The following is a 16,289-nucleotide window of genomic DNA, read 5'->3' as shown; positions in this document are numbered from 1 at the left end:
TGTTATCAAGTTTTGCTTAATCTATATCAATTTGAATTTACGCTGAGTTTGTCTTTATGTTACCTCCGTAGAGTATTTCTCTCACAGTGCAGGTTTGTATTAATAACTACACTTATTTGTTGTTGTTGTGGCATTATGCAGTCATATCTTATTTATATATATGTGCATGGGAATAACCACACACACCCATGCCCCACACCATTACAGATTCACTGTTGAAGGTGTCCTGACTGGTTGCATCATGACCTGGTACGGCAAATCCAATGCACAGAAACACAAGAGGCTGCAGAGAGTAGTGGACACAGCCCTGTCCATCATGGGCACAGCTCTCCCCACCACTGACAGCACCTACAGGAGGTTTTGCCTCGAGAGGCCAACATCTATAGTTAAGGATCCTCATCATCCTGGTCACACCCTTTTCTCCCTGCTACCGCCAGGCAGGAGGTACAGAAGTCTGAAGTCCCATACCACCAGGTTCAGGAACAGCTACTTCCCTTTAGCCATCAGGTTCTTGAGCCAACCTGCACAATCCTAACTCTACCTCAGCAATAGAGCACTATGGATTACCTCTTGCACTACCATGGATTTCTGTTTTTTCTGCACTAGTGTCTTGTTTTGCATAGTCTTTTTTTTCTTCACTGACTTAGAGTCATGGAGTCATACAGTTCAGAAACGGGCCCTTTGGCCCAACTGGTCCATGTCAACCAAGATTCCCATCTAAGCTGGTCCCATTTGCCTGTGTTTGGCCCATATCCCTCTAAACCTTTCCTATCCATGTACCTGTTCAAGTGTGTTTGAACTTGTATAACTTACATATGTATAATTTATGTTCTGTATGTTGTCTGAATCTACGTGCCTGTGATGCTGCTGCAAGCAAGTTTTTCATTGTATCTGCACCTCACTATACTTATGCATATGACAATAAACACGACTTGACTCAACTCAAGGTTTTCAATCTATGACTGAAGTGGAAATGTTGAGATCAGTGATAATAGGTGCTGGAAAGTAGTTTTGGGAGCCCAGTGTTCAAAATACAAACATGTCTGCAAATTATTGATTCTGCACCTCAGCTTTGGGAAGCACGGTTTTGCAGGATCCGGTAGATGTCCATGCTAGCCAGACGTGAAAGTAAAGCAGGCGTACCAATAAAAAGTGGCAGACAGAATCATTACAAGTGAGTTATCTCAGCAATGTTAATGATATGACCACACTGATAGGAAATTTAAGTTGCTTTCATCCCTGACATTAAGTGAGGAGAACGGTGTCAATGTACTCACTCCTCTTGTTAATATCTCCTGCTTTTGGAAGCTGCTTTCCCCAGGAGCATTCTTAGCTGTGTTTATCTATTGTTTAATGACCAACTCCTAACTATTTTCCACAGGGAGAGAGAAAGTAAACTCAGAAAGGTCTCTCCGGTGTCAAGGCACCTCCACGGTGCACATCTGGGAATGAATGTTTAGAAATAAGTTTACTATCTGTGGCCTATTCTATAATCTTTCAAGCTGAGCAGACTTGTTCACAATACTCCAGGGTGCTCTTGGTAATTAGACAGCCATCTTAGCTAACTAATAGAACCAAGAGCTAAACACCTGTTACCAAGGATTGGGTTTCTTATTTGGCTCCAGCTTCTTTTACAATCTAGTAACCTATGTGGTAGTTTCGTTTAGACGAGACAGTTAGCTGTTGCCTTATTAATAGATTTCTAGATCATATTGTTTGAGCTGCATATTGGTGGATAATAATCCTGTGTAAACTTGATGGACCTCATGCCTTGTCTGCAGCTAAACTTGTTAGGCAAGCATAAATAGCCTGTATACCTATGAGGAAGCTCATAATTCCAGACAAATAGAAACTACAGTTGTGCCGGATTCCTAACTAGTTAGGAAAAGAAAGCAAATTGATAAAATGCAGAGAAATAATGAAGCATACTGCGGAGAGATAGGATGTAATCAAAAGATGAGACAAGCTAAGTTTTTGAATTTAAAAAGTTTGTGCCAAGATGGAAATAGTGTTTCAGTGTTAGACTGAAGTATTTTGGAAAAGTAAACAACCTTTGAAAAGAAACATTATTTGGCACTGAAACAGAAACCGAACTTATTCCATACCGATTGTGTCATTTTATGCTTTACCTCTTCACCTCCTCCAGGCTGAAGTAAGGCCTTTTGGTTTGGATTCTCCATCATCCAGTGCCTGAAGTATGGATACCTGGAGAGGTAACAAGCAGCAGTAATAGGGAAATGCAATGGACATAGTGTACAATGCTTTGACAAAATGTTTTAACAGGATGTTATGATGGGATATGGAATTAGAGAGAATACATTAGGAATCTGTAGAAGTGAGTAGGAGTTACAGGCACCTTTTTGGATGGTTGCAAGGAGATAGTGGTATTTCACATTATTTAGTTCTGGGACTACTTCTGATCACCGTGTTGATCAGTTATTTGGATATTAGTCCAGAAAAAAACATTATGCTAACACTTACAAATGACTCCAAAACAGAATAGCAAAGGAAATTGCAAAGAGGAATTAACTAAAATGTAGCAGAAAGGATATAGGTGTGTGATAATGCATTTTGGTTAAAATATAATGGCAATAATTAAAGGCAAGATGAAAATCAGTTTAGTGCTAGTCAAGCCCAAACTAATTTGTCTCTGGATTCAAAGGACAATAATATTAACTTCTTAAGATGATACAGTTGTAAAAATGTTGAGGAGTTCAGATCATACCTCAAGTGTACATAATTATAAAAGGCAACAGTAATGATGACCTGACATATGATTTACTCCACAATCTAGAAAGGATGTTGACTCTGTTTGAGGAGGTACACCATAGGTTCATGAGGATGCTGCTTGGTATTAAACTGGTAAATTGTTAAATTAGTTATTATTTTTCATATGTACAAGGTGCAGTGAAAAAAGTTTTTTCGCATGCCATCCATGCCTGATCATTTCATCACATCAGTACACTGAGGCTGATACAATGGAAAAACAATAACAGAATGCAGAATAAAGTGTTACACTAACAGAGAAAGTGCGGTGCAGGCAGACAACAAGGTGCAAGCCCTTGACAAGGTAGATTGTGAAGTCAAGAGTTCATCTTATTGTACAAGGCGACCCTTCAATAGTCTATAAACAGCGGGCATAGAAGCTATCCTTGAGCCTGATGGTATGCTATTTTAGGCTTTTGTATCTCTGCCCGATGGTGGGGGGAGTTGGGGGGGGTGGGGGAGAGAATGACCGGGGTGGGTGAGGTTTTTGATTATGTTGGCTGAGGCAGCGAGATGTGTAGACAGAGTCCATGCAGGGGAGGCTGGTTTCCATGATGTGCTGAGCTGAGTCCACAACTCTCTGCAGTTTCTTGTGGTCTCAGGCAGAGCAGTTGCCACACCAACCCATGATGTATCCAGACAGGATGCTTTCTATGGTGCATCTATAAAAACTGGTGAGGGTCAGTGGGGCATGCCGAATTTCTTTAGCTTCCTGAGGAAGTAGAAGCACTGGTGCGCTGTCTTGGCCTGGTGTCTCAGTAGTTGGACCAGGACAGGCTACTGGTGAAATATAAATGATAGGAAGCCTTGACAAGTTCACTAAAACCACTTAAAGATGGGAATATGAGTGACATTTTTAAAATTATGAAAGAATGGGGATTGATCAAGATCAGCAATGAAAGGTTTAGATCCAAGATTAAAGGTAAGAGAGTCAGATCAGAAAGCAGAAGGAACTTTTTTACATGGAAAGTTGAGTAAGGGTGTAAGGATGTGGGCAGCATAACAAGTCCACATCTGAGTTTATTATTTTCTCAGGATTTTTCTTGGTTTTCTTGGTAATTGGTCCACACTCCTCACTTCCCTTGGGGTTGGAAGTTAGGTTAGAGTTGAGACTAAACAAAGTCAACATTTAAGATTAGAGTACAGAGTTGAATGAAGTAAACAAGAAGGGATATGGAAGGAACATAGGTGATAAAATTAGAAATACGTGCTTCCATAGAGGGTAAATATCGACAAGGGCTAATTGCACTGTATATCCTGTTTCTGTGCTGTAACTTCAAGTTTTCTCTTAATGTATTGAACTTTTATTTCACTAAACAACAGTGTACAGATTATGCAAATATTTTACCAATCTGACAATGCCATTCATTCCAAGTAGGGAAATAATGGCTGATCAGGAAGAGATCTGTCAGGAAGAATTGTCCACCTCAGTTCCATGAATATGGAGATCAATGTTTCCCAGAGAATGACAGGATTATGTAGTTTTCTGTGTTGAACTTTGCCACTCTAGAAATTCAACTGGAAACTTGGAATCATGATCTCGGTTCAGGGGATGAATTTTTTTTTGGGTTAGACTTACACATAACAACTCATTTAATGTGTTGCTAGAAGAAGCATGTTGATCCAAAGTGTGTCCTTGACTGTAATATCGACTCCTGGTACCTCTTAGTCTCACAACTCACATTCAACAACCTTTCCCAACAGCGATCACCCAACCCAACTCCCCATCCAGACACTGGTTATCCAACCTGAAAACTCCCAGGCACCAATCACCTGATTTGATACTCCCCCCACCAACTCCACACCACCATCACTACTGCTCACACCTCCAATGCACCACTCCAGTAAATAATCAGTGACAGCAGACTCCGCAACCACTTCCTGTCAACAGAACTTCCTCTCCCCACTCTCAAGCCTACGTACTGTACCTACACCCAGCACCAACCTAGAACTTACCTGTTATCATCTGCAGTGGCACAACATATAATGGAAAGGCCTTCCCTAGCCCCTTGGGCTTCAGATACTGAGGAATTCCCTGGCAGTATAACCATAGAACATAGAACCGTACAGTAGAAGAACAGGCCCTTTGGCACACCATATCTGTGTCAACTGTGATGCCAATTTAAACTAATCCTATCTGCCCGTACATGGTATATATCCCTTCATCTGCTGCCTTTTCGTGTGTCTGGATGAATGCCTCTTAAATATTGCTGCCTTATCTGATTCCATCACCTCTCCTGGCAGCGTGTTCCAGGCACCAACCACTCTCTGTGTAAAGAACTTGCCTCTCAAATCTCCTTTGAACTTCCTTCACCTTAAAGCTACACCCTCTAGTATTTGATGTTTCCTCCCTGGGAGAAAGGCTCCAACTACCCTGTCTATACCTCTCATCATTATATATACATTACCACAGCCAATGCAGTCCTTGACACACCCTGCAGTGACCAATTACTGCCTCTCTGGAGGTTGAACTTCTCGCTAGACATGCCTAAGACAAATATTTCTGTTTCCTTCTAGTGGCTGCCTCAATTATACAATTCACCTCAATGGCATTAAAACAATTATTCTTAATGTGTTCCGTCTATATTAGTGATCAGAAATTACTGCATTGGTAGCACTTTTGAATTGACAATCTATTCTCTAGTTTTTTATGTATGTTTTTCACAGCTCTGCATTCTGGTAACCACACTGTAGGAACGCTATGGAGTGATTTATTAGAATAGTCCTGGGGGTGTGAGGAACTTCATTTATGTGAACAAACTGAAGGATCTAGGATTGGGCTCTTTAGAGAATTGAAGGCTGAGCGGTGATTTGATAGTATTCAGGATCATATAAAGTCCAAACAAATAAAGAGTAATTGTTTCCATGTTAAGAACCGGAGGATTCAGATTTAAAGTGCCTGACTAAAGAAGCAATGTGACATGAAGCAAAATATTTCACAAGTGGATGTAATCAGGATTTGGAGTCCACTGACTGAAAGGGTGACAGAAACGAAGTGGATGTGGTTCTAAACTTTTTCAAGAGAAATGGATAGGGTGAAAGAGTTGCAGGTGTGAAGCAAAGAGCTGGAGAATGGGACAGACAGTATTACCCCTGCAGAAGTCAGCATTAGCTCAATGGGCTGATAGTCTTTTCTTTGATGTTACATCTCTAGGATAACATCATTTCTTCCCTAAGCTTTGGGATGGAATCCAATAAACAGTCAGAGAAAGCTACTGCTTTCCCACATGATTACTTACCATCAGCAAACAATCGTCTGGAGGAACTGAGCGGGTCAAGCAGCATCTGTGGGAGGAAAAGAATTGTTGATGTTTTGGGTCAAAGCCCTGCATCAGGAATTTCAGAAATCGATGCGAAAGCAAAGCAAAATCTGCAGGCATTGGAAATGTGAAATAAAAACAGAAAATGCTGAAGACTCTCAGAAGGTCGGGCATCATCTGTGGAGGGAGAAACTTTGTTAACATTCCCTATCAATGTTTCTTTATTGGAACTGGGTGTTGTGTGTGGCAATTTCATCAGAGGTTGTTAAATGCTCAATACAGTTAACAGAATTAATTGTTAGAATTGATCTTTCCAGATGAAATACAACACACTCTATACTATATTGGGAGTTCAGTGCTAATTATTAAGGACTAATTTCCGAATATATCTAACTCACTATTACATTGCTCTTGGTTGGAGCTTCCTATGCATAAATTGGCTATCATATTTCTCAATATTGTAACAATACTACACTCCAATAGTAATTTATTGGATGCAAATCCCATTAGGATGACCTCAATGCTGTAAAGGAGTGATATAGTCAATTCTAAACTTTTTTTTCTGGATCAAGCTTCACATTTGTGCAGAACCATTCATCATGACCCTTCTGGAGATCCTGCAGATGTCCGTTGATGTAGAAGCCCTCTCCCTTCACCTTAACCTTCCATCTTTCTGCCTTCAAATAGCCAAGACCACTCAGCTGACCGGCAGGTATCACTGAGCAGCAAGGCAAGAGTGAAAACTGCTCTGACACTTGCAACTACTAGTTCAGGTCCAGCACCTCACATGTTCTATAAAGGAGTCAAGAGGCAGGATCTTCATATGGTGTTTGTTTGACATGAATGGCTTGCCACCAGCACAAGACAAAAGAGCAGGTCAGATGCCATCTCCCCAGGGGCAGGTTATATATCAGTTCTGCTCCAGAAGGGCCCTGACGAGGACTTTAATGGGCAGCTTACAGACATAGGTAGATGCTTAATTGTTTGGCAGTCCTGACTGAAGACCAACATGAAATGAGATGAAACATGGGGGTAACTGGTCCAACCATGTAGACTCCATGGCCAAGAAAGCTCACCAGCTCCTCTACTTTCTCAGGAGGCTAAAGACATTTGGCATTGTCCCCCTTTGACACACTCCAACTTTTATCGATGCACCATAGAAAGCATCCTATCTGGATGCATCATGGCTTGGTATGGCAACTGCTCTGCCCGTGACCACAAGAAAGTGCAGAGAGTTGTGGACACAGCTCAGCACATCATGAAAACCAACCTCCCTTCTATGACTCTTGTTTATACCTCATTGCCTCGGTAAAGCAGCCAACATAATCAAAGACCCCACCCACCCTGGACATTCTCTCTTCTCCCCTCTCCATCGAGCAGATGATACAAAAGCCTGAAAGCACGTACCACAGACTCAAGGACAGCTTCTATCCTGCTGTTATAAGACTATAGAACAGTTCCCTAGTACGATAAGATGGACTCTTGACCTCACAATTCTACCTCAATATGACCTTGCACCTTATTGTCTACCTGGACTGCACTTCCTCTGTAGTTGTCACACTTTGCTCTGCATTCTGTTATTGTTTCACCTTGTACCACCTCAATGCACTGTGTAATGAATTGATCTGTATGAATGGTATGCAAGACAAGTTTTTCACTGTACCTCAGTACAAATGACAATAATAAAAACCAATTCCAATTCCAAGAGGAGGAGTAGAGTGCTCCATTTGTAACCATGCAAGTGACTTTTGTCTATTCTTTCCCACACGGGAGTAGTGACCTGCCACGTTTCAGCACTTGTTGACCCAAACGTCATGCAGAACAGATGGTCAAAGCCCAACTAAAGTCTCCCAACTATTGAGTGTGGCAGTGGAAGCTCGCACACTCATTGTGATAGTTCAGACAGTTGCTATCATATCTCTGGGTTCCAGTGCTCCAAGGTGGGCATGTATAAAATAAAAGTGAAATCAGAGACATTGTCATTGGCAGATCACAATGAATGGCTGTAAAACAGCCAGCAGAACTGGAGCAAGGGATGCTTAAAGATAGTGTGATGGTAGTTTCCAATGAAGAGTGAGATAAACTGATGTACAGAGCCTATCTGTGTGCTTTAAGTCTAAATGAACAAACTAAGAAAATTCAGAAGCAGAAAGAGAATTTACAGAAGCTTTGCGTCAATGGGCAGGATTGCACAGACCCTTTTATCCCAAGTACTTTGGGATCAGTTAACACATGAGAGAGTGCTTAGTCTGCTGAACAAGCAATAATGGATTCTTGAGCAATGTATTAAGTTGCAAACAGAGAATTCCAGGCCATACAGTGAATCTGAAGACAAAGGAGGAGTTTTGAGAAAAATGATTCCACAGCCATACCAACCCTTTGCCTCTGCCCTCAGCAGATCATACCCCCACCCTCTTAACACTTTCAAAAACAAGGAGGTGCCACCATCTCTAGAATTGGAGCAGGAAGCTCCAGCTCTCACTGGGACAAAATGGACGTATACCCTTCACTCTTCACTCCCTCTCCTCCCCTGGGGTGGTAAAGCAATGAAGGCAGTCATTGGGACTGAGGCTGCATGCCAATGGCAGAAACAGATCAAGGGGATGGTGACTCCTAACAAAACACAACTACCAATGAGATGGAAAAAGAAACACTGCAGATGCTGGAAATATGAAATAAAAATGCTGGAAAATCTCGGCAGGTCAGGCAGCATCTGCAGAGAGTGAAACAGTTATTGAACTCTCCATCTTCATGTAACTTGCTCTTTTTTTTGTTTGTATTGTGTTATACCTTTCTTCCTTTTTTCATTCATTTGTTATTCTGGCTTGCTGGGCATGCCCTGGCTAGTAAGATAAATACAACAACATCCAGACTTTGCAGCAGTTTTCTGCTTGTTTTCCCTCTTTTCTGTTGGTCTGGTTCTGTCTTGTACTCTCTACCCAAGGAGAAAGAAATGAAATGGAATGGTGAATGCTGCAAATACTCAGCAGGTCAGGCAGCATCTGTGGAGAGGGAGTTAATGCCTCAAGTCAATGACCTTTCATCAGAAGCTAGGTCCCCTTGAGTTTCCTAATACAGCAGTCCATCTTTGAGATGTTACTTTTGTCTCCAGCACCTGCCCAGGAAGAGTCAGAAGCACAGAGGTTCAGAGTAATAGTGACTTTCACTGCAGTGGTCAAGAGGGCTCTGGGACTGAAGCATGGATGAGGATATGGCAGTGACATTTGGCTGGGGTCCTTGAGGACCTGTTTTCAGAAATGAAGTCTCCTCAGGCATTGCTCCTCTGTCAAGTTGATGTAGGACTCATTGGATCTCTTTTTTTAATCAGCACACTGTTCTAATTAACAGATTAGCTGGGAAATTGCTCACAGCTGCTCCTGCCTGTTCAGCATTACTTGGCCAGAGGAGATGTGGAAACCATGTTTCTGCACGTAATCCTAGTTTATCAACTGCATTTCACTTCCCACCTGTTAGTCATCTCTTCCAAAGGCTCCAGCTTGGTTAAACATAACCTGCTCTTCCTGACTTGCTACTGACTTACCATTAAAATATTATGTCTTTCAAATGTTATTCATTGTGGTCTAAGATGCTTTTCAGTGCTCCGTGCAGAAAAGAGATAACTGTTTTTTTTAATGGATTAGGTTGGGATAAATCTTTAATGGTTAATAAAAGGTGCAAAAAGGGTTTACATGCTAAAATTATAAAAAAAAGCTGTTGCCTGTTGAGAAATAATTTAGGGTTATTACATTGAGCTGAATTCAGTAACTGCAGAATCAGTAGGAAATATAAGAACTTTATTCCAGTTGCAGGCCACAACTAATAGGCTTTAAGAGGAAGGTGATTCAAAGTGTTTCTATAGCAGTGAAAGAGTGCATACTATAGACAATGCCATTATGAACAGCCTGGGCTCAGTTAGCTAAACAAATGGGCTCTCTCCTCAAGTCACTATTATGAAAACCAGAATCCAGTAAGCTTTTTCCATGAAGTTACAGGAGATGTTCTTAAGAGATATTTTTGAGCTATGAACCCTTTCCAAGGCAGTTGAGAACAAAACTATGATCCTTAGCTTCATCACATGTAGATATCTAAGTACAGGGCATAATCTGACTGACAAATCTTCTCATAGTTTGGCACTTAATCCACAGAGATATCAGTATAAAAACTTGCAAGTATAATCGGTTGTATATTGTAAGCAAATCGAAAATTAAAATGTTTCATTTATTTTTACATTCTGGTTACCGCTACACTCAGTTGATTATAGAACTGTCATATAGTACTCTGCATAAATCAATGGATTAATGAATTTACTTAAAGATAGTCAGCTAGTTAGCTAGAAAACCAGGAATGCATTTATACAATTTATCAGTTGATTGTACAACTTTTCTTTAATTATTACTCTTGTACTCAGTATTTTCATTATTGGCAAATTGAACCAGGAATGGAAAACTACAGCTAAGGGGAAAGATTGGATGAGCTAGGGTTGTTTCTCCTGGAACAGAAGAGGCTGAATGGAGACTTAATCTCATGATATAAGATCATGGGGCCTAAATAGAAAGGACCTTCTTCCCAAAGTGGTCAAAAACCAACAGATTTAAAGTGATTGTTAGAAGGATAAGCGGGGAGATGAGGGGAGATCATCCAGAAGGTGGTATACGTCTGGAGCTCACTTTATGAAAGGGTGGTAGAGGCAGAAACTCTCATCACAGTTATAAACTGCTAGGATGTGTACTTGAAGAGCTGTGACCTGTAAGGCTACAGTGCAATTGCTGGAAGGTGGCATTATCTTTTTTCAGCTGGCACCAACATAATGTAGCAAATAACCTCTTCCTTCATTGTAAGCTTTCTATTTATTCATTGCAGTTCTTTCACATCAGCCACGAAGTTCTACAGGAAAAACATGTCAGGTGTTTTTTTCTCAAAACACCTGACATGTTTTCACTTTTTGGGAAGTTTCTTCTGATCTCCCAGTACAACACTTTAGACAAAACATCTTTGTTAATCTGTTTCCCCATTTGTGATGACTGCTGTAAAAAGGTCCACATCTGAAAATGTGACCTTTGCAAATGATTTTTAAGTTTTTTTACTGTATCATAGGTCAGTGGCCTGCAGTGTATTTGGAGCCCATTGTCTGCACCATTAATGGCACAGAGTCCCACAACAAAAGCTCAACATATGACCATAAGCTTTGTAGAATCATGTATTTGTGGGTAATGGAAATGGCAGCTCAGTGGCACTTGCCAAGTAGCCCAGATGCCATGAGTCAAATTCTTAAGTTGTAACACTGAATTTAATAATTCTATCAGCGAAAGATTAATTGTGGAAGTTATTGGACTGTTTGTAAAGAAAACAAGTTCGCATTTCTACCTGGTCTACCATCATTGTGACTCCAGTCCTACTCTATGTGACAAACTCTTAATTCCCTAAGTGTGTTGGGCTCTGGCTCAGAAATACAGTTCCATTGACTCCAAGGGATCTGAACACTGGAGGCAGAGACTTCTTGCCTTCAATGAACCTGCACAGCCTATGGTCTATTAAGAAATAGTGTGCCTGAAGATCATGAACTTAATTCTGGCACAAGACTCATGAGCTACTGGACAGCAGTGATCCTTGTCCACCTACATGCTTCTGAAACCTGAAAGTAACTACAGCAGCATCTCCAGGCCCTCACTTGAAAGCTACTGCCAATGCTGTCTCTGCAAACTTCTGGATATTAACTGGCAAGATAAGCAAACCAAGATCAGTCCCTTCTCCCAGGCCAACATCCCAGCACTGAGGTCCTACTTACACTTAATTGGTTATTTTAGGTAGGCCGTGTCATTTGTGTTCCTAGCACTGGACACTATTTTATGCTCTGTTGTGGGAAGAGATTATCCAATGAATAAAGGAAAAAAATTCAAGGACGTGTGCAAAGCCTCCTTGAAAAAGAATGTAACGTCCCCAATAACTCTTGGGCATGCTTCCCACGTGAGTTCTGAAAGTGGAGAAGGAGCATGTGACATGGTATTCAGAGCCTTGAGACTGGACATCAGCAGCACAGAGAAGCCCTGCGTAAATGATCGAAGGAGAGCACCAGTTCACAAACTACCCACACATCCGGCCATCAGGCACCTCCTGCCCCATCTGTGGAAGAGTCTGCAGTTCCCATGTTGGCCTCATCAGTCACCTCAAAATTCTCTAAACCAGAGTGGAAGTAAGTCACCTGTGATTGAAGACAACAGAGACCGCAAATGCTGGAACCTGGATCCAGTGCTCTCCTCCCACACCCACTCATATCCCTCCATCGTTTTCTTCTCCATTTGTTCGTCTCTTCCCATCCCCCTTACCACACTTGGTTCTATCTGCCCATCACCACCTCCCCATCTGGCTCAGGCATCTATCCTACCACGTTTTTCATTTCTATATACCAGCAATCTTTCTTCTTCTTCCCTCTTAGTCTTGAAGCAAGGTCTCCACCTGATATGTCGACTTACACTTTTGCCTCCACAGATACTGCTTGACCCGCTGAGTTCTTTCAGCATTTTGTTTTTTGCTTCACCTGTAATTGGCCCTGCCGGAGACCTGTTGGTTGTAGCATAACTTGTGTGCCAATAGGAACCAGACATGAAATGGAGTCAAATTCTGCGAGAAGTTGAATTTGAGGTGAGTGTTCTACAGTCCCAGAAGGTTGAAGGAGTCAAGACTTTAGTGACTGAGTAGCGTGCCCTCCGCACTTGTCTTGGAATTGTCACACAATGAAGTTCGCATCCACTGTTCCTTTTATTGGACGGAATCCACACTATGATTTGGAGAGCAGTTCTTTGGCCACCAGGACAAGGAGGTTCTTGGCAGATAGCAGGGTGACCCCTCTGCTGTGATCACAATGGGATTTATCTCCCCTCTTGGATAAGGTCATGATTACAACATTTTTGAGGGCCTCCGGCGTATCTTTCACTTCCCAGGTGTGGACAATGAAGTTGTGCGTTCATTGCTGGGTTTTAAACCTTCAGCGGGACACAGCCTTTTGGTTCTTGAGTTGGGAGATGGCCTTCTCAACAAGGGATAAGACTGGATCAAATAGGCTGATGTGGGATGGGGTCAAAGGCACTCACATCAAGGAAGGAATCACGTTGAGGAAGAATTCACTGTGTTCCTTCTAGTGGATGTTGACTACCTCTCTGTTCCTGATAAGTTCACCTCCATTCTTGGTTCTCAGTGGTTCTCTTTCTCTCTTTAGGTCACAGGTCTCCTGTTGGACATCAGCCTTCCAGTGCCTGTAAATCTGTTTCTCTTCCCTTGAGGAATGATGCCTTACGTCTGGAATTACTTAGCTTCTCAATCTTCTGGTCAATCTCATCTTATTTATCCAGAAACCATGAATCTCTTCACAGGTGCCAATTATGGTGGGCTCAGGGCAGCTCAGACACTGTGGACATGCTGTGGCTCTGATTGACTGGGAGTCAACAGGTTGGCTTTGAGGTACTGAAGAATTGCTTTTGTGGGGTCCTTGAGAGCTTTCTGTGACAGTGCTTCTGTTGGCACGGATGTTTTGTAGCCAGGTTAATGAGATAACTGACCACATTAGGTGGTGGTCAATCCAGGAGTCTTCTGTGCCTGTAGTGGGTAATCCCAACAGCGACTGACCTGAAAGTCACTATCACAGCTCAGGAACTTGACACCAATGACACCACCCTGAGATAGAGACAGTGGTCAGGCAATGAGAAATTTAAAAAATAAACCAGAGAATACACTAGAAGGCAAACTGGAAGAGGAAAGTGGAGTGGACAGCATGGCATGAGTTTCAGCATTAAGAATAAACTAGTCATGGTCTATCAGAAACTCTCATTGCTGAATATTGTGAATGCATTATGACCATTTGACTCACTCTGACATGCTATAGTCATCAGTGCATACATCCCCAACCTGAGATACTTTGAATGAGGCACAGGAGGGCTTCCAGTCCAATCTTGAGAATATTCTTGTCCACATCCAGATGGAGGTGATCTAATCCTCCTGGATAACATCAGTGCCAGGGTGGGAAAAGGTGCATTTGGCTGGCAAGGTATATTTGCCAAGGAAGGAATGGGAAGTGTTACTCTACTGGGGTCGTTTCCCTGGCAAAATACTTGGAGCATGACCTTGTCGTCACCAGCACCCTGTTTTATCAGACAGACAAGAACCAGATGTCATGGCATTGAGGGATGCACTAAGTACAACATGCGAACTTAATGTTCATGGCCAGGAATGGATTTCAAATGGAGTTACTTTGGGGTTTGTTCTCAAGTTATGGTGAATGCTCTGAAGAAGTTCCTTGTAGATTTAAACTCTGGATTTTGATATCATTTTGGGGGTCTCACTAAATCCAGAAAGGTCACTGCCATTCAGCCCATTGAGTCTGTGCAAGAGCAATCAAGCTCATCCCTCTTCCCATCCCATAGACTTGGAATGTTGGAACTGTTATCGTTGGATGTTTCACGGTACAAGGGATAAAGATGGGAGATACTACTCCTTCCTATTGCCTTACATGTGAACAACAATTCAGGTTTAACAACAGCACTAATTTAGACATAATTAATAGAAAACTGCATCCATAATGAATTACTTTTGGGTAATGTCACATGAATGAAAAGATCCGATTGTTTACCCTGTTACATGCAATACTTAAAGTTCACCTACGATTATAAAAGATTAGGTTCTTCCAACACAGAAGGAAACTATTCAGACTGTGGTGTGAGTTTCAGCTCTTTTCTGAAGCTGCCCGACATTACACACCTCAGCCTTTTCGCAACATCCTATGAATTAGTCCTCTTCTAGAAAAAAAACATCCTCATTTCCTCTCCAGTTCTTTTGCCAATTATTTTAAATCTCTGGTTACCTATCCTTTCCCCAGGGGCAACAGCTTTCCCTACTCTCTGTATCAAAACCTTGCATAACTTTTAATGAATCTATTGGGTTTCCCCCTAAGTTTCTTTACTCTAAGGAAAACAATCCCAGTGTTTCCCATCTCACCCTATAAATGAAGTCTTTCATCCCTGGCTTCTTCCTGATAAATCTCCTTGTTTCCCTCACAAATGCCTTGACATCCTATCCAAAGAATAATTTTAATTCTGCACATAATAGTCCATCTGAGAGCTAACTAATGATTGATAAGGTTCAGTGGGACAGACTTGTTTTTATTTTATTGAAGACTCTTTTACAAAACCATACTCTTTCTCCAACAACTAATCAACCTTCCCTGCCGCTTGTGAATTAAACCAAACAATTCTGAATTAAATCCCCAAATAAGATTACAATTTAACGTAGATGTATTGATATCTGTAAGTTAACTATCCAGGAATATTCACTGAATTTCTTGTTTGCACTACAATTTTTTGGCTGTGCCATCTGCGCTGATAAATTACTATTATCTAGCATCGTATGGTTTGAGGGGATGCTCTGGGCTGTACTTTCAAATTAAGATAAAAACAAAATTTACTAGTAATTCAAAGGAAACAGCCAAGTGCACCACATGTTTTCTTCCATATTTCATTACATCCAAAACATTCCCTAAGGTAAACTTTGTGTAGATTATGGTTAACTCAATTAAATAGGCTTGCTTCAACTGTTTCCAGTGGTAAGGGGTCAGAAACCAGAGGACACCAATTTAAAGTTATTGGCAAAAGAGCCTAAGGCGACATGAGGAAAACATTTTTTTTATGTGGATATTTGTTATGATCTGGAATGTACTCTCTGAAAGACTTGTGGAAGGAAATTCAATAGCAGTCTCCAAAAGGGAATTGGATTAATCCTTGAAGGGAAATAAGTTGGAGAGCTAAAGGGGCACAGCAGGGGTGGGAGACTAATTGGATGTCTCTTCCAAAGAGCCAGCTCAGACATGATGAAACGAGTGGCCTCCTTCTGTGCTACATTATTCTATGATTCTATGAAATGCCTCAAAATGGTTGCCCGCCACTGCTTCTCCCCAGTGCAAGAGACCCGGTGAGTGATTGTATTGTACTCAAGTAGCATTTCTTTGAAAGCTTTTTTTTGTAATGATGCAGAAATATACTAGTGGATTAATCAGGCAAACTTTTTTTTGAGTCTGTTTATTCTAAGTGCAAATATGCAGTCTGGAGAAATTGGTCAATATCTATCATCTGAAACATTAGGACCTAGTCTTATATTTACCGTAATGATAGAAAGAGCAGCTTAGTCTGTTACTTGCCTTCAATCAGATCTGCTTTTTATCTAATGAAAATGCTGGAAATGACTTACAGAGCAGGCAGCATCTGTAGGGAATGAAATATA

Source organism: Pristis pectinata, chromosome 7, assembly GCF_009764475.1.
Source record: "Pristis pectinata isolate sPriPec2 chromosome 7, sPriPec2.1.pri, whole genome shotgun sequence".
Taxonomy (NCBI): domain Eukaryota; kingdom Metazoa; phylum Chordata; class Chondrichthyes; order Rhinopristiformes; family Pristidae; genus Pristis; species Pristis pectinata.
Note: the sequence above shows the minus strand (reverse complement) of the source record.